Here is a 19,195-nt window from a genome sequence, read left to right as displayed (position 1 = left end):
CGCAGGGGCCCTCAGGGGGTAGAAGTGAGAGTTCTTGCCTGGAGGACCGGGTCTCATTTCCTGCGGGACATCCTACAGGTCGCTTCCCTCCGTGGGCCTCAGTTTCCCCATCTGGCAGCCGAGCTCGTCACACCGGGTGAGCGCAGAGCCCTGGCGTGCGGGTTCCTTAACATCTGGGGGTTAGTGTCACGACTTCTGGAAGCGAAAGGGTTAAAAGCCACCCTGTTGCACCCCAAGACCTGCATCAGTGGGAGCGGGGTGCGCGGGGTTCGCCCCCTCGTCGACCTTCCCGGACCTGGCGATGGGCGCCCCTGCGCCCCCCTGCAGGGGGGTTGCTGCGCCCGGGGTCTTGGGACGGCGACCCATGCATGGAGTGAGTTGACAGTCGGTAGGGTCCTGCCGGCCCAGAGGAAGGGGACACCACAGCCCATTGCTGTGTGCGGGCCCAGGACGGTGGAGACCCAAGACACGCTTCTACCCCCCCCCCCCGGCGCCCCCCAACAGAGCAGCAGCGCGGAAAGGAAAAGGCGCAAAGGGGGAGCAGAAGGAAAGAATTCACTGAAAGACAGCCATGTGCGCTTTAAGACTTCTCTCCTGTCTCCCACCAGGAGTTAGTATGAATGGCAAAGCAGCTTCCTGGGCCCTGGCCCGCTTGCCCGCGGATTCAGATTGCTTAGGTCTCCGAGTCTGCTGCATTTCTCACCGTGCCCCTTTCCGCCAAGCTGAAGTTTCCACACCTGGGCTGGGACAGAGAAGGCCTTGGGGAACGCGGAGGTGGTCAGTGGTTCCCCGTCTGTTTTCTCTAAAGTCCCCGGTGTCTGAATTTCCTAGGTCCCCTCCGGTAGCTCCCTCTTGCTGCCTCCAGGGTCAACAACCAAGGGTGATGAGTGATGGGAAGGGTCACAGGACTTGGAGAAAGCTCGCAAACGGGAGTTCCTCTTAGCTTACAGAGGCTGGAAGACCCCAAGCATGTGAAACCACCAGGGACCAACAACTGTAACCTACTCATCCTCTAGATGGGGAGATTGAGTCTCAGAGAGTGACTTCCTCAAACCCACGCAGCTAACAATTGCAACTGACGCTTTACTTCTTCAGACACTTACTGTTCGCCCTGCACTTTGCTGCTCCTGCTAGCTAAGTTGTGGTAGTTTAAAAATGTTTGCCAAGTTCTTTACTGCTTCTCCTTTCAACAGATGTTGTCTAGGGGCACCTGGGTGGTTCAGTCCGTTGAGCGTCCAACTTCGGCTTAGGTCATGATCACAGGGTTCGTGGATTCAAGCCCTGCATCAGGCTCGCTGCTGTCAGCGAGGAGAGCACTTCGGATCCTTGGCCCCCTCCCTGTATGCACCACCCCCGCTCTCTCTCTCTCTCAAAAAATGAATAAACATTAAAAAAAACCCAAAAGATGTTGTCTTAATTCCTCTCCCCTGACTGCTGGCTGGACTTGGCAACCGGCTTCTAATGAACACAACATGGTGGGGGTGATGCTATATAGCTCTTAAGCCTAAGTCATAGAAAGGAGACATTTCTCTTGTCTCTTTCTTGCTCTCTCAGGACAGGCACGCTTGAAACCAGCCACCATGCTGTGAGGAAGCCCAAGCCCTGCGGAGAGATGACGTGACGCGTTCTGGCTGACGTCTCCAGTTAGGGCTCTCAGTTCACCACCAGCATCACTCAGATAGGTGATGAACTGACATCATCCCAGCTGCCAGCCTCTGAGTCTTCTAGCCAAAGTCCCAGACGTGGAGCAGAGACAAGCCAACCTTGCCGTGCCCTGTCTGAATTTCTCTCCCACAGAAACTGAGAGATAAGAAGCGATCATTATTGTTTTAAGCCAGTAAGTTTTGGGGTACTTTGTTATGCAGCATTAGATAATTAATTCTGTGAAATGACATTTCCTGAAATGACAAATAATACAGTGGATTTGGGGTATTTATTCAAACATGCCAACAGTGAATAGTTATTGAGCACCTTCTATGAGCCTGGCTCTGTACTAGGCACTGGGGATACAGTGGTGAACAAGAGGAACGTGGTCTTTGCCCTGGTAAGGCTTATGGTCTACTACTGGAGGAGATGGTTAAACATGATTCTAATAAAGTGCTTTGCCAGAGTCTTAGACCAGGAAGCTATGGGAGTGCATACTCAGGGCAACTTGGTCAGTTAAGTGGGTTGCTGGGGAAGGAGGAAATGAGTTGAGCACAAGGCCAGCATGGTCTAGCCTAGAGAGGTTTCTGGGATATATTCGTAGAAGGGGGAGGGGACAGGTGTCAGGCAGGGTGGAAGGGCATACAGATAGATTAGAAAATGGTGAAACCAGAAAGGGATGTGTCTTACTCAATCTCATTTTAGCCGAAAGCACTAGGGTCACAGAGTTTGTGAACTGGGGTGCAGATCTTGGGTCCCCTCCCACAATCCCGCATACCTATACCCAGGGAACAACATCTCTAATGACACTTGGGTCACTCCTCATTTGGCTCAAAGCTCTTCTGACTAATATCTCTTTTGCTGTCTTCACAAAGACAATTTCTGGAAGAAATTAAGAATGAGTTAATTTCCATTTTACACAGGAAGAAATGATGCACAGGGAGGCTGGGCAACTTACCTACCTAGTTTAGGGGCTGGCATGTCAGGGCTGCTAGCTACTGATGATGTACTTGGATGATGACAGGGATGATGATGATAATGACACCTAGGTCACATCATATCTCGCTTGTTACTGTCACACTTGGGGTTAATGTTCTGGAAACGAATATGCAGTGTCTTGGGGAATCAACGTTGGTATCAATCTGCTCCAATTCATTTTCTTGCGACACTGAAGCTAGAGTCAAATTCCTGGAGAGGAGAGTCTGGTTGACTGAGCTTGGGTTCTGGGCCCACCCTTTGGCTGGAAAAGGCCAGAGCAACTTCATTAGCCGCTCCCAAAAGACCTCAGGCAGTGGGGGCAGAGGAATGCCCTAAATGAAAATAGGGCACTGTTAGCAGAAGGAGGGCATAGAGGGGCACACTATAGGTATGTTTCTGAAAGGTAGACTGTATGTATGCATGTCTGCACTGCCCAATATGGTGGCTAGAGGTCACACATGGCTATTTACTTAACATTACATAACATAAAAAATTCAGTTTCTCCATCACACTAGCCACATTTCAAGTGCTCGATAGCCATATGGGACTTGTGGCTACTGTGCTGAACAGCACAGATTATAGAACATTTCCAGCATTGCAGAACTCTCTATTGGAGAGCACTGTTCTAGAATTCTTATTTGCAGTTCAACTGTTTCTTTTTTTTTTTCTTTTACCTCATACATTGTAAACAGGGACATAGCGAAAAAAAGGTGAATCAGAATTTTCACTAACTTATTCATCAACCGTGTACTAAGCGTCTCCTCTGAATCATACATTGTTGTTGGCACCAGGATGCCAGAGAGGGACCTTGGAGATCTCCTGGTCTAGGGGGTCTCACATTAGAATCATCCAGAGAGCTCTTAGAAGTACTGATATCCAGGCTCCACCCAGCAGAGACTCTGGTGACAGGGGTCTGGGAAGGGGCTGGCTGACCATAAGATGGAAAAGCTCCCCAGGTGGTTCTCAGGTATAGCTGGACCTGCAAATCAGTACAGTCTGGTCTGGCTAGGGAAGTGATTTGCTACAGACAACCCCAAAACCGAATCTGGGTGTGTCTGCCCTCGGGGTTCTCGTGACAACAGCAGACCTCTCCATGGACGCGGCGTCCATCCGATCAAATGCAAAATTCTTAGAGAAGAGCAAGTCAGCTAGCTCTTCCTTAATCCAAAGAGAAGCCAGTTCACTTCAAGGAAAGTGCCAAGAGAACTTCTGGTTTTAAATCACCTCTTTCTCAAACTGTGCTTGTTTCGTGCCTAGAACTGCGTTATTCAGCAATTGGTGAATTCCCTGTAAAAAGAATGCCCGTTTTGAGCACCTAGTGTAGGTCAGGCACTTCATATGCCGTTTCATTTAATCCCCAGGACACCCTTACGGAGTGAGTTTTGCTGACACCAGTTTATTGACGAGCACGCTGAGATGCAAGGAGGTTAAGGATTATAATTTGTCCAAGTCAGTACAGCTGGGACTCCAAGTCCAGATCTCAAATTCTTTCCCCTTCGCCGCCCAGCACCTACCCGGTAGCCCAGAGTGCAGGGAAGCTGGCAGGCGGTAGCATTGTGCTCCATCTACACAGTGAAGAAAGCTCTGTGGAGGTGAGTGGAGGTGACATGAGGTGCTCTGTGTGTCAGAGGACACCCCGGAGCTGATAGGACCTGAACAGTGAGAGTACTGGGCGTCTGGAGGGAAGGGGGATTCAGGGATAAAACAGACGAGGGGATTTGGAGCGGAGTTCTCTTTCACTTAATGTTGTATCTAGTTCCCTTTTACTAAGGGATGTGGAGGAAGCAGCTAAGAACAGTGTTGTACCTGGGACAGTCAGCTCTTAGACACCTAGCAGTCGTGATACATGCTTGGCATAAGCATTATCTATTTTTGGCCTGGATCCCTGTGAGCTGGCAAAGTGTCTGTGTTACCACGTTATCTTTGCATCTGAGTCCCTGCCTGATACTTCCTGGGCAGCCTGGCCTGGCCTCAGGGGGCTGTGAAGGGACAGGATTCATTGTGTCCATTGCAAAGGACTTCCAACAGTGGGGGAGCTGTGTCTCCCCTGCCATTCTCTGCGGGCTACCTCCTGTAGTTACAGGAGAGCCTGGCCTGGGAGAACAGTAAGGGCTGCACTTGCGATGGCTCAGGACATGTCTGCATGGCATTCAGTGGGTCTCTGTGGGAGACATACTGGCCGTAGAAAGAGCACAGAATATCACAGTCAGAAAGCCCCTTAAAGAGCTTTCTGGGTTTCATTTCACAGATGGGAAACTGAAGCTTAGTGAGCCAGCAGGACTTTGAATTACAGTCAGTTAGAGGTAGGGATTGCATTTGCAGTCAGGTCTCCCTCCTGGCCCCGTATACCTTTCCTGATGTCTTCTGTATCAGGGGAAATGGGGTCGTAGAGGAGCGTCTGAAAACTTTGCAGTGGCAGGAGGTAGAGACGGTATTTTCACGTTTGCCTCAGGGTATGGCCGAACGGGCGAGGCCGGCGTGTGTCAGTAGCTGGGTGGGGACTGGGTGTGGATCTGAAGGACTGGAGGATGACTTCTCTCATTTTCCAGGCAAATCATACTCCTCCAGACTTACACCCCTCCTGTTAGGAAACTGGCCTTTCCTTTGACTTTCTACTCCATGCACTATAGCAGGTGTTTGGCTAGTAGCAAGTTATGGAGTTGGTCAGTTAGGAAGAGCGGGGCTGCAGTAGCCATTCCCATGCAGTGGCCAAGACTCTGGTCCCAGAAAGAATCAAAAGGCCAGTTTCAGCCTGCCTGCTCACCAAGGGCCTGAGACTTGGTGACAGGGAGAAACAAGAGGCTGAGATGTTTGTGTATCCTGAAGACTCAATCAAAATCGTGTAAAGTTTGGGAAAGTTGGTCCATGAGATGGGCCGGGTTTATTTCTTAATCCTTAGCTTCCAGGGAAGACTTCACTTTCGTTCCACTATTTCTGAGCGCCTACTGTGTGTGTGGCAGAGCCTAAGATGCTGCAGGTGAAGCGGGCATATCTGCAGGACATAACTTGGCCTTCTGGGTTGTATCTAGTGAGACAGACACATCCCTGTAACTTGTTGAGAACTTACCATGTGTCAGGGGTTCTACACAGAATTCTATGTAATCCTTCCCATACGCTTGCAAATATGGATTCTAATTTCCATTTTTTGAATGAGGAAATGGTCTCGAAGAAGCTGAGTGACTGTTTCTGGGCTTTAGCCGGGGGTGGCTGAGCCAGGAGGCAGAGCCCATGTCCTCTCTGCTGTAGCAGGAGGCCACCAGATATAACTAGAGTACCTGGCAGAGTCAGGCCAATGCCCCAACACAAGCTCAAACAAGGTTTTTCAAGAGCATAGGAAGGGAGAGGTTTGTTTTAATCGGGGCAACAATGTTTGGCTTTATGCACTATTGGTATTTGGGGCTGCATAATTCCTCGTTGTGGGGCCTCCCCTGTGCTCGGTAGGATGTTTAACAGCATCTGGAGCCTCTACCCACCAGATCTGTGTTACAAGTCCCCCGTTGTGACGCCTGGTGTAGAATCACAGGTTTTGGGAAAGAAGTGGTCTTCCACGTGGGCCTATGAGAATCTTGTAGATAGGACAAGGATGTTGGCAACCGAAGGAAGGAGGAAAGCATTCGTTTGTTTAGTGTTTTTCCACTTGACAAAGAGTTTCCATTTAGATTTTCCACTTTGGTCTTCCCACTGGCCCTGTGGCTTGCTTGTGTCAGCATACAAAGCAAGCAGCCACATGAAGTTGCCCTGGGACCGCAGTGTGTGATGGGGCCCCTCACGGATTGCAAGCTTTCTCTGTGACCAGGGCCTTCCTGGCCTCTGTTCAGCCTGTAGTTAATGCCTGCTTTTCATCTTCCGGCCCTTAGTTGCTTTCCAGGGAGCTTTTAGGGAATCTGTTTCCTCATCAACCACCACCACCACCTCCACCAAGTACAAACACTCATCCAGCACTCATTTGGCCTGTGGCTCTGTGTTAAGGGCTTTATAATTGTGAACTGATTTTGTCCTCACAGCGCCCCTAGAGGAAGGGTGTTCTTAGCACCCCCATTGTATGGGGGAAAATGGCAGCCAGAAGAGGGGAACCAACATGCCCAAGTTCATACCTGTGCCAAGTGGCAGAGGCAGGATTTGAACCCAGGCCTTGCTGAGTCTTTTCTCTTAACCCCTGGGTGCTACTGCCTCCCAAGAGTGCCCTTGCCCCATTGGGCTGCCCACTGGGCTGTATGTACCCTTGGGATGAGTTCCCAGGGGAACAATGGGCAGCAGCTGGCCACAGTGGGCTTGGTGGTGCTTTGGGGGGCTGGTTAGGGCTTGTGAAGGCCATGGGAGTGAGGAGTAGCTAGAATGCCCTTGTTGTCCCACGGTGTGGAGGAAGGGAAGGCAGTGCTTCTGGTGGTTCTGGTGGATCCTCCCCTGGTGAAGGGCAGTTATCAGGCTTACACGGTGCTTGGCTAACAGGAAGGTTTCTTGTGAACAGGGCAGAGCGCCCAGTCAGGCTGCAAGACGAATGGGTGACATATGTGCTTCAGATCAGCACACAATGGGCTCATTATGTTGCATCTGCCTGCAGTGAAATAACACTCTATTATTGCAGGAGGCAGAGAAAAAGTAAACACCATATTTGGGGCTGGGTTCTGAGATTTTATCTCTGTCCTCCCTTCTCTTGGGGGTCATGGTCCCTCTGGGACCATTAGTTCTGCAGCTTGGGCGTTTTAGCTGCCACAGAGTCAGCCCAGCAGGTGCAAACAGACTCTAGATGAAACCCTTTAAGGATATCTCGACATTCATGTTCTTTCTGGTTCACAAGGGACTCTTGTTCCATCCCTTTGTGCTGCAGGGAGAGACAGGAAGTAAATGATGGGACAGTTGAGGCATCCCTGGAGATGAGAGAGAGGGGTGGCCTGGCCTGTTCTCATCTGTCACAGACAGGCTGTGGGAGAGACCACATGAAGTGGTCAGGTTCCAAGGCTTCAACAGTCAGGAACAACACAGCATCTTGATAGCATTTGATGGATGTGCCACAGCAGTACTTCTCAAACTTGAGCATGTGTCTGAGCGCCGGGAGCTCGCAGCCCAAATGGCTACACCCACCCCCAGAGTTTCTGCCAGGGTTGGGCAGGGGCTTTGCGCCCTGCCTTCTCATATAGCCTTTCAGCCAGTCTTCCTGTCGTTGTTCATCTCCACCCTCCCTTCCAGAGGTGGCTGATGCCTCATTTTGGGGCAAGCTACATTCCTTCTTAGCTTTCCCCAGCATTGTTTTAGTACTCGATTTTCCCTGCTAGCTAAGCCATTTGCTAATGGGCCATCTACTTTCCTGATTCTAGAAATTTGGTTGATATCATTTCCTTTCCTGTTGCTTTGTCATCATGGGTTTATGACCCTCCTCCCCCTTAACAATCCACATCCCTTCATTGTCATTTTCGTGTACATGCAGAAGGGAATGGAGCCCGCCGCAGCCCTTATCCTGCCTTTTGAGCCTCAGAACAGCACTCTGAGACATGTTGTGGTCTGGTTATCACTGTGCCTCTTTTATAAGTGAAGAAACAGACTCAGAGAACTTACTTGACCAAAATCTCCTTTTGCAGATCTCATTCCACAGTCCAGGCTCTTTGCACAAGAAAAATAGTTCTAACCTAGTCTGATTCTCCCAAGCTCTTTGATGGCGTTTCTCTGGTTGGCTTCTCATCGCAATCTGACCAGGCAGGCAAGGCAGGTGTCAGTCTCTGTTTTATGACTGTGGAGACTGATCAGGAAGAGGAAGGGATGCACCCAAGGTCACACGGCTTCATGTGCTTTGAGCCCATTAGTTCCAGGTTCACATCCGGGGCCCTCTCTCCTGCTGACGTTGGAATAGCTTTAAAGACATATCCAGATAATAAAACATCCAATTACTCAACTAATATTTGTTGAGTGCCTACTATGTACCTGAAACCCCACTAGGTTCTAGGCTTATAATAGGGCACAGGATGGTTGGGGGCAGCATACGCTCCCAGTGCTATACCTGCATCCCCGTCCCTCATTTCAGAGGTCACCTGTGGGCAGTTCTATGACTCTACATGGCCTCCTTCTGTCTCTGCAGGAGGTGCCAGGGAGTTAAGACCCTGGGCAGTACCCTCGACTCATGAGGATGGAGTGAGTGGGCAAACCCCTGAGCTTCCTTGCCCCTCAGTGGGATACTTTTGAGGCATGTTCTATACAGTCTCTACGAGGGTCCTCCAGGGCTGAGCCTCAGTTGCCCACAGTGGTAACTGTCTCATTAACAAACTATTTATGGCTTTCCTTCTTCGCTGTCACTTCCCCGTTTACTCACCTATGCTTCCCGGGATCACTTCCTCAATAAGCAACCCACTCTCAAATCCTTATCTTAGGGCCTGCTTTTGGGGGAACCCAAACTAAGACTTCAGGCTTTTAAAATCCTTTTGATTTGCAGCTGATGGTCCTGTTCCCTGTTGTTTTTCCCCATCCCTAGGGGTACAGACACCCCTCTTGCACCCCCCCCCACCCAAATAATGTAAGTTGCAAGAAGGCAGGGCCTTCTGTTGTGCTGTTCATTGGTGTATCTCTGGTGCTGAAAGTACTGCCCGGCACATGGTAGGTGCTCAATAAATATTTGTTGATTCAATGAATGTTAATTATTGCTACATTGATCAAGGGAGGGGGGATCCAACAGCCTGCGATGGAATGGTGTGGGGGTAAATAACAGCAAAGTCTTTCTCTTTTTTGTGTGTTTTAGAGACAGTCTTAATGTCCCCAAAACTTGATTCCTGGCTGTTTCCTCCTCCAGATTAGTGGAAAGTGGTGAGAAGCAGAGCTGTGTCAGTGACAGGCAGGGCTTGGCAGGTGGAGGCTGGGCTCAGAGAAGGGGGTGTGAGTGTCACTAGAGGCACCGAAAGTGAGGACATTGGCATTGCCAGGGACTGTTCCCAGGAAGAGGCCAGGCTTGGCCTTAGTCTGTTCTGCAGATGAGAATTTCTCTGAAGATGGAAGTAGGACGTTAGCTCCCACTGATCACTGGTCTAGACTAATTTTCAGCAACAGTATCAGGAGCTCATAGATTGAGTGACATCTTGTACGGAGTGTGTCCAGTTGCTGAGTTTTGAAATGAATGATGTGCTTTTTGAAAAACTGCCCCCCCCCCCCAGGCCATCTGGTGGCTGTTGAGTAAAATTAAAATTCAGATTGAGAACTCGTTGCTTGGTTTTTTTTTTTTTTTTTTTTTTTTCTGACTTTATTCTAGGCCAGTAACTCTCCTCTTGGCCTCTGATGTCACTTTTTTTGGCTGTTTGGGTTGTATAGCCTCAGCATCTCGGTTAATCAATAGATACTGGGAAAAATGCCTTACAGGGGGACATAGGCTGGCTTTCCACAACGATGTGTTCAGTAATGTTGGTGAGAAAGAAGGTCTCAAGTTTGTATAAAGTTTTACATTTTGGGGGCGCCTGGGTGGCGCAGTCGGTTAAGCGTCCGACTTCAGCCAGGTCACGATCTCGCGGCCCGTGAGTTCGAGCCCCGCGTCGGGCTCTGGGCTGATGGCTCGGAGCCTGGAGCCTGTTTCCGACTCTGTGTCTCCCTCTCTCTCTGCCCCTCCCCCGTTCATGCTCTGTCTCTCTCTGTCCCAAAAATAAATAAACGTTGAAAAAAAAAAAAAAAATTTTTTTAAAGTTTTACATTTTGCAAAGTATTTTTCTCAGACATTATTTCCTTTAATTAATATTTTTAGTATTTCCCCACTATAATCCCCTAAAAACATTGCATATCCAGGAACAGATTTAACAAAAGACGTGCAAGACTTCTTCACTGCAAACAGCATAACATTATTGCAAGAAATTAAAGAAAAGCTGAGTACTTGGAGGGCTAGACCATGTTCATAGATAGGAAGACTCAGCACTTCAAAGATGTCATTTCTCTCCAAATCAATCTTTAGATTCAGTGTAACCCCAATAAGAATACTAGCAGGTTTTATTTTGTGGAAATGGACAAGCTGATTCTAAAATGCATATGGAAATTCAAACAGCTAAGAGGAGTTAAGATCATCTAAAAGAAGAAAAAGTTGGAAGATGTATGCTGGAAGAGTCAAGAATTACAAAGCTCTAGTATGTAGGGCAGTGAGGGATTCCTCCCACAGCCCCATTTTATTTTAAGTTTTCCTTGTTTGTATGGTTCTAATGCCTGGGATGGAGAGTGTGGGAAGCACAGAGGTCCAGTGCACATCTCTATTTCTTTCAGTTGTTTAGGCTGGAGTAAGTCTGATCCTAGGGTTCATGTGATAAGACAGCCATCACCAGGGACGCAAGGGCCACTCACGACACCAAAGCACTCCTTTGCTTAAGGCTCTGAGGTGGCTTCCCATTGGAGTAAGTATGTAGTTCCAGCTCCCAAACTGGACCTAAATAAAATGGTCCTTCACATCTGGCCCGTCTGCCGCGCTAACCCAATCTTCTGCCATACTCATCAACCCTTTTGGATGTCTTCAACTCCTTAGGACTCACAGATGCTAGTCTTACATTCTGGGCATTCGTCTGGTACATTGTTCCTCCTCCTGCCCCTCCCGTTTCCCTGCTTGGCGCACTCCTACTTACCTTCTATGTCTGAGTTTAAACTTCCATTCCTTCGGAAGGCTGGATCCTCAACTCCTTAGACTGGGTGCAGTCCCCTTGCTCCACATTCTCAACACAGCCATTGCTTCTCTCTTTTCAAGCATCTCTGTACCTTGTTCAGTATCTCTCTTTCCAGCAACATGAGAACAGGGACTGCGTCTGTCTGGCTCACCGCTGTGTCGCCTGCTCTGAGAATTGTGCCTGGCACAGAGTGGATGGTTAATCAATATTCATTGAACACATGAATAAATAAACGAATGTATAAATTAAAAATCCATGCTTGAAAGGCTCACTTTATAAAATCAAACCTATTAAGTTTTGGCAAATGTCATAGTTTGGCAAGTTTATGATGCATTGGTGCCGTGAATGAGACTGTAGAAGGGCCGGCTAGTGCCTTTGCACAGTTACTGAGACTGCCCTCTTGTCTAAATGCTTGTCAGACCGGGCCAGAGAGTGTGGCTGGAACATGACAAACCATCTCCGCCCCCGGAGACATAGAGCCAATGTGGGTTGGTGGCATCATCTTTGTGTGTAAAGGATAAGGTGCGGGCCCATTCTCTTGGGCAAGCCAGGGAGCTGCTTCGTTCTGAACACCAGAGGTTTTGTCCCGGGGGTCGGTTCTAGCGGGAAGTCATTCGATGGGCTACATCAGCACCATGGGTCCAAGCTGCATCCAGGGCGATCCTTTCAAGTCCCAGAGGGTGTTGACCCCAGAAGCTGCATTTGCTCTGAGTTTTGTATGCTAGCATTGCACACAATGGGCCATTTATTTATGTTTACCAATGTCTTGTTCAAATTTTTTTTGTTATAATAAGAGGATAAATCTTAGGTATTGAAAATTCAGAAAATGCAGGTAGGCAAATAGGAAACAAAAGTCAGATAATCCCATTACTCAGAAATGAGGGTCAATGCATCCGATAGCCCCTGGGGGCACAGAACCTGGGGCCTATGAATATTTTCAGTTTTATTTCTCTTAAAGTGAGAAGAAAACATGAATATAATAATAATGAACATACAACAATAAATCCAGCCTGGACCATACTCATCTTAATACTAATGCTATTATGAAATATAATTTTTAACTTTTTTTATGGGGGAAGAAGTCTATGAAGGCAACAGTGCCTAAGGCCTATAAAGGTCATATGCAACCCTGGAAGAAATACCTACTTTTTTTTTTTTTTTAATGTTTATATTTATTTTTGAGACAGAAACAGAGCATGAGCGGGGAGGGGCAGAAAGAGACACACAGAATCCCAAGCAGGCTCCAGGATCTGAGCTGTCAGCACAGAACCCGACGTGGGGCTCGAGATCATGACCTGAGCTGAAGTCAGATGCTCAACCAACTGAGCCACCCAGGCGCCCCAGAAATATCTACTTTTGATAATACTGTCCTATGTCCTCCTGGTGCTCCCGTCCTATACATGCAACACATGTTTACACATATACATTTATGTCATTATTACAAAAACATGATCATATTTGCTCAGAGCTGTATAATTTTTATATGTTCCAAAGAGTAGATGTATCGTTATATATTTAACCTATTTTTTCTGTTTTTAGGGGTTTGCTATTATAACAGTAAGACGAACGTTAGTCTAGCAAAGTCATGGCATCCGCCCATGGTAATTTCATTGGAATAAATCCCTAGGTGCATAATTTTGAAACTTGATCCATTATGCATAACTTAACAGTGAAAGAATACAAGTGCTGTATGGGTCATTTATGATGCCTGTACCACGTCCTGGTGCCATCTCTTACCATCAGCGACACTGTAGCGGCCTCTCCTTGGTTTGGGGTGGACATCTCCGAGTGCAGGAGCCCTGGAAGTCTGGGAACCACCATGTCCCCGTCTCTGTGTATGGCACACAGTGGAAACTCTGTAACTATTTGGCAGATGAGCAAATGGATGGATGGATCTGGTTGGTGTGAATGGTAGTCCACAAACTCAGATGTTCCAGAATGTTACATTTCTTTGTATTCTTAGAGTCAACCTGGGTTCATCCCACCTGTTGAATTGGTGGTGTTACAGGAGAGGAGGGGAGACGCTGGTCCTTGTCTCATGGAGCCAAAGAATGAATTTCATGGACAACAGAGATTGAGCAAAGCGATAGAGTTTATTGAGGGAAAGTATAAAGCTCTCAAGAGAGAGGGGTCCCGACTGGGTCACCGCTGAGGATTTTTGCCCCTGGCTTTTTATTGGGACCTTATCAGAAAGTTTGTGAAACTCCACGCATGGCGTCTAGCCCAGGCAGGTCTGAAACATGTTTACCTTATTTTCTTTTTTCCCAAACTCCACAGCCGCTTGTAGCTGCATCCTCTCTCCCTGAAGGTCCTTTATGTCTCCCTGGCTAATGTTTACCCTTCCCCTACTCAGGGAAGTTAGATTTCAGTGGTTGTTTTAATTAATTAATTAATTAATTAATTAATTACTATTTTTTGGGGGGAGGGGCAGAGAGAGAGGAAGAGAATCTCAAGTAGGCTCCCCGACGTGGGGCTCAATCTCATAACCATGAGATCATGACCTGAGCCAAAATTTAGAGTCTGATGCTTAGCTGACTGAGCCACCCAGGTGCCCCAAATGTCAGTGGTTATTGTGTCTTCCCCACAACACCCCGCCTTCTCCAGGTTATACAAAGACCTTAAAACCTTAACACTAAAACCTCATCTGAAATACTCTGCCAGTCTCCATCCCACTGGCCACTCTGAGACCCCTGTGTCTCAGTTACATGTTCCCTTTAGGCCTCTGCCCTATGTCACGTCTGGGGTGAGGGACACTTGATAAGCCTTGGTGCCTGGGGTTCAGCACCCCTAGGTGTACCAGATAGCCATCTCTCCCTTCAGATCTTGCCAGAAAGGGATGTCATTCTCCCCATTGCAGTCTGGGGGGATTCTCTTCTGCCCTTGGCTACTCATGTTCCCCTCCTGATGTAGGTAGAACACGGCTCTTCCCTACATTTCCTTAGTTCTTGCCCCCCACCCTCACCCCCAAATAGCGAAGAAGCCATTGACTAGAAGCTCTTTTGCCTTCTGCTTTGCAAAATCCAGAAAGTAAGCTGTTCCAAAGGGGCAGGCTATCTGCTTGTAATCAGAGGAAGGACACTTACCGAGGAGAGCACACCCAACCTAATCTCAAATGATTCCACTGTAGATGGACTCATGAAGGCATATTTCATTTGGGTTTGAGTTATGTGGGAGTGAGACTATTGGAAAGAGATTGATTTTGAGAGGAAGTCCATGTTTTCTGAAGTCTTTGTTTTGGCTGTGCCTTAACTGCACCTGCATTTCTTACAGTTTCTTAACAAAGAAGCTTCCTTTGGAGAGTCAAAATGTATCCACTGAAGTTATTTTCCACCAGAGGGAAATGTTTGAAAGTCAGCCTTTGTTATCCCAAAGAACATTGTTTCATCCGCAGTCCTTGCAACAGTAATTTCCTTTGGGAAGCCTTTGCTGTGGAAGCAAACTTTGATGTTGGAAGCAAATGTTTTGGCTCTAAAAATGACATCCAAGCCTTACAAGTTCTACTACCTCCTTAGCCATTTTCTTGTAGTGCTAGGATAGTAAGTTTCTTCAGGTTTGGACAAGAACTCCTGCTTTGGCTAGCTGGGCTCACATTAATAGGTGGTACAGTTCAGGGACCAGGAATAGATCCCTTAGAGCCGTGCTGCTAGGTTTGCATCCTTCACTCTGCCTCTTGCAAACTGGGATCTTCAGCCAACTATAACTGTACCGAATCTCAGTTTCTGCATCTATACAATGAATGATGATAGTATTTACTTCCTATGATTGTTATTGAAGAATTAATATAATAAAATTTTAGATTTTTTAAAGTTTATTTTTGAGAGAGAGGGAGAGAGAGAGAGAGAGAGAGAGAGAGAGAGAGAGAGAGAGAGAGACAAAGACAAAGTAGGAGGGAGGAGCAGAGTGAGAGGGGGAGACACAGAATCTGAAGCAGGCTCAGAGCCTGATGTGGGGCTCGTACTCATGAACCGTGAAATCATGACCCAAACCAAAGTAAGTAGCTTAACCAACTAAGCCACCAAGGCACCCTATTTATTTTTGAGGGAGAGAGAGACAGAGTGTGAACTGCGGAAGGGCAGAGAAAGAGGGAGACACAGAATCCAAAGCAGGCTCCACTCTGAGCTGTCAGCACAGAGCCCGATGCAGGGCTTGAACCCACGAACCTTGAGATCATGACCTGAGCTGAAGTCTGAGGCTCAACTGACTGAAGAATTAATGTAATAAAAAGCACTTAGAGAAATTTAGTAAGGGCCATAGCTTAGTTAATAGTATAGTATCCATGTAAATTTCCTAGTTTTGATCATTGTACCATAATTATGTAGGATGTTACCATTGAAGGAAGTTGGGCAAAGAGTATACAGGAATTCTGTGGAATTTATGTGAGTCTAAAATATTTCAAAATAAGAAGTTAGGAAAAAGCACTTAGAGGAACTATATTTGATGGTGTCATTCTTCGAATAAGGTTTGTCTTTCCAATGTTTTTTTTTTTTTAGACAGACAGTATGTGTGAGTGGGGGAGTGGGGTAGAGAGAGAGAATCTTAAGCAGGCTCCAAGCATGGAGCCTGACACAGGGCTTGATCCCACAACCCAGGGATCATGACCTGAGCTGAAATCAAGAATCAGACATTCAACCAACTGAGCCACCTAGGTGCCCCTGAATAAGGTTTGCCTTTGACAAACCTTGTGAGCTCCTAAGTTAGGGACCATGACTGTTTTTCCTCCCTACCACCTAGCACAGGTCCTGGCACGTAGTAGGTCTTCAACAAATATTTGCTGACTGAATGAATAAAAAAGTTGAGATGTCAAGGCACTGCCCAACAGGTACCTAAGCAACGAAACAGAGAACCCAGTTCCCACCTTTGGGGGTGGGAGGAAAGAGGTGAGAGGGCCATACACCGATTTTTAGTAGAGCCTTTAACACACACATGCACCCACACATGTGCACACACACATACAAGCACACACCTGCCCCTCTGCACATTGGGGAAATGGTTTGAGGCCAATGCCTGGTTTGGTGTGTGGAGCACTGGCCACATGAGCAGGATGACAGAATGATTCCTAAAGGCGAATAATTCAGCAGAAGCAGTTCAGAGTCAGGGGCGACCATAGGAATGTGAGATGAATAAATCTTATCCGGATCTTGGGTGGCTCAGTTCATCCAACCAACAGTTTTAGTAAATAAGCATAGGGCACAGAAGGGGAGGCATAACTTTACCCTCTCAGGGTTTCTGGCTGCTTCTGAGAGCTAAATGGATGTAAGACAGATCAACAGGAGACAAGCATACAGAGTTCTGCATGTGTGTATGGGAGCTTCCGTAGGAAGATGAAGCCCCAAGGGCAGGTCGGACCAACTGCTTATAGACTAGATTGAGCAAAGAGTAGCAATTGTGGAAAAGTAAGTAAAATATATAGGGAGACTAAAGGAGGCTAAGAGTTATTTTAACAAGGTCTGTTTGTACAGATTTCCCTCTGCTTCCACCCTCTGTCTCTGGTGATGTTAAAGTTTCTTTCCGCCTGGGGTAGGGAGGGCATCCTTCACATGGAAGCATTAACTTCTGCCTTCAGGAAAAAAGGGGAGGTCACATTGACCTTTCTGCATCTGTTGTTCTTACGGTGTCTTTAGCTCAAAATAGTCCTTATGCCAAAGTGGCATATTTTAGGGTGACATCTTCTGCCAGACTTCACCATCTTCTTCTGTACTCAAATGTTAAATGTAACCTTAGTTTTTCTTAATGCTGTTCCAGTCGAAGGGATGCTGGAACGCTACCTATTTTGCGAGAATATTCTGGGAAACAGACAAAGAGAGTTAAATTCGGGAATTAAGCTGTGCTGCTGGGACCATCAGACTCACACCAAGTAAGTGATGAGCTGATCAGAGAATCAGAGAGTTTCAGCTGATAACAGTATTTATGATTTGGAAGTATTCTAGAAATTGAGAGACCCTCTGATGTATTTATGCTGCAGAAATACAAAGGGCTTTGGTGTGAATTAGGTTCTATATTACAGGCCAAGTGTTAAATCAGACTTTGCAAACAATTCCTAGGCAAAACTTAAAAGGCCTGAAAGCATTTTTTAGAAGCTATTTACAAGGCCTGAATTATAGAGGCACCTGGGTGGCTCAGTCCGTTAAGCATCCGATGTCGGCTCAGGTCATGATCTCACAGGTCATGAGTTCGAGCCTTGCACAGGCTCTGTGCTGACATCTCAGAGACTGGAGCCTGCTTCAGATTCCGCATCTCCCTTTCTCTCTGCCCTTCCCCCCCTCATACTCTGTCTCTGTCTCTCAAAAGTGAATAAACATAATAAAAAAAAACACACACAATAATGCCTGAATTACTTTCTCTGTTTATACCAGATCTAATACAAAAAATTTTGTGTAGAGTTTCTTTCATAAAAGGGAAATACTTAAAATTCAGTTTTGCTTCAATATGTATCCTATCAGGGAGCCTGGGTGGCTTAGTCGGTTAAGAAGTACTGACTCTTGATTTTGGCCCAGGTCATGATCTCACAGTTTGTGAGATGGAGCCCTGTGTCAGGCTCCGTGCTGACAGGGCGGAACCTGCTTGGGATTCTCCCACTCCTCTCTCTGCCCCTCCTCTGATCATGCTCTCTGACTCTCAAAATAAATGAATAAACATTTTATATATATATATATGTATATATACACACACACATATACATATATATAATATTTATATATCTATACAAATATATAATATATATACAATATTTATATATATAAACATATAATATATATTATATACATTATATATAATGTATTTATATAATATACATTGTATATACATTATATATACATTATGTATTACAACATATTATATATATATGGGTGGCTCAGTCAGTTAAGCATCCAATTCTTGATATCAGCTCGGTCATGATCTCACGGTTCATGAGTTTGAGCCCCACTCAGGCTCTGTGCTGATAGTGCAGAGCCTGCTTGGGATTCTCTGTCTCCCTCTCTCTCTGCCCCTCCCCCGCTCATGTTCCTCTCTCTCTCTCTCTCTCTCAAATATAAATAAATAAACATTAAAAATAATAAAAAAATATACATCATATCACTGGGGAGGATGGGAATATCACAATCATTCTATAGCTGGATGGGGCCATTTCATTTGTGTATGTCTTATTTCCCCAAGTAGGCACTTGGTCTTTGAAGCCATGAGCTGCGTGCGTGTGGGACTGTGGATGTATTTTTGGTATTCTTCATCCTACCTCCTCATACCATACTGTTCTGCAAATGGTAGATTTTTAAAAGCTCTCCCCTGTGTTCTATTAGATATATACGCTTACTAATCAGTTGCATTGCTAAACATTCTTAGTGGAACCGTTATAAAAGAAATATGTGTCCATTGAATCAAATACAAAAGTTACAGAAAAGTATAAAAATAAAAATTAATAATAATCCAACCATATCCAATCCAATCCAATCACTGCTGACAGCTAGCTTCACATGTAACCTATACTCAGAGATGCTTTTATGCATAAGAGGGAATTTATGCAATACCAAGATAATAATCTGTTTTATTCTGATTGTCGCCTAGAGAACCTCTTCATTAAATGTAGGTCAGCAGCATCATGTTGATTGACTTCACAGTATGTATATATTGGCTGTAACTTCAACCCCCATTGTTGAACATTTAGGCTATGACTACATTTTCTTTGTCATATGATATAATTCAGTAGGTATCTTTGGATTTCCTGAGGAAAAATACCCAGGAGTGGAATTGCTGTTACTTTCAGTTTAAAACTTGTCTATATGCTAAATTGTTTAATTTGGAAGGACATTGAACACATGTATATATGGCTAGTTTTCCCACCCTGACTATAAACTTTGAGAATAGAAGGACAAGACCAAGGTTTAGATGTCTCTGTATCCTCTACAAATTCCAGCACAGCTGGGGTATCAGAAGGGCGCCTTTGGAGGGTGCCTGGGTGGCTCAGTCCGTTA

General features: G+C 46.3%; 1 long non-coding RNA gene across 1 annotated transcript; it reads left to right on the top strand.

Annotated features, from left to right (window-relative positions):
• The first annotated feature begins 24 nt into the window (after nt 1-24).
• Nucleotides 25-1,404, top strand: LOC122469365. Its single transcript, XR_006293444.1, has 2 exons — nt 25-136; nt 609-1,404. It is a non-coding gene; the product is annotated as an uncharacterized LOC122469365 (long non-coding RNA).
• Nucleotides 1,405-19,195: the final 17,791 nt, after the last annotated feature.

This window comes from Prionailurus bengalensis, chromosome B3, assembly GCF_016509475.1.
Source record: "Prionailurus bengalensis isolate Pbe53 chromosome B3, Fcat_Pben_1.1_paternal_pri, whole genome shotgun sequence".
Lineage (NCBI taxonomy): Eukaryota > Metazoa > Chordata > Mammalia > Carnivora > Felidae > Prionailurus > Prionailurus bengalensis.
The sequence above is the reverse complement of the archived record's forward strand: the minus strand, read 5'-3'. Positions and strand labels throughout refer to the sequence as shown.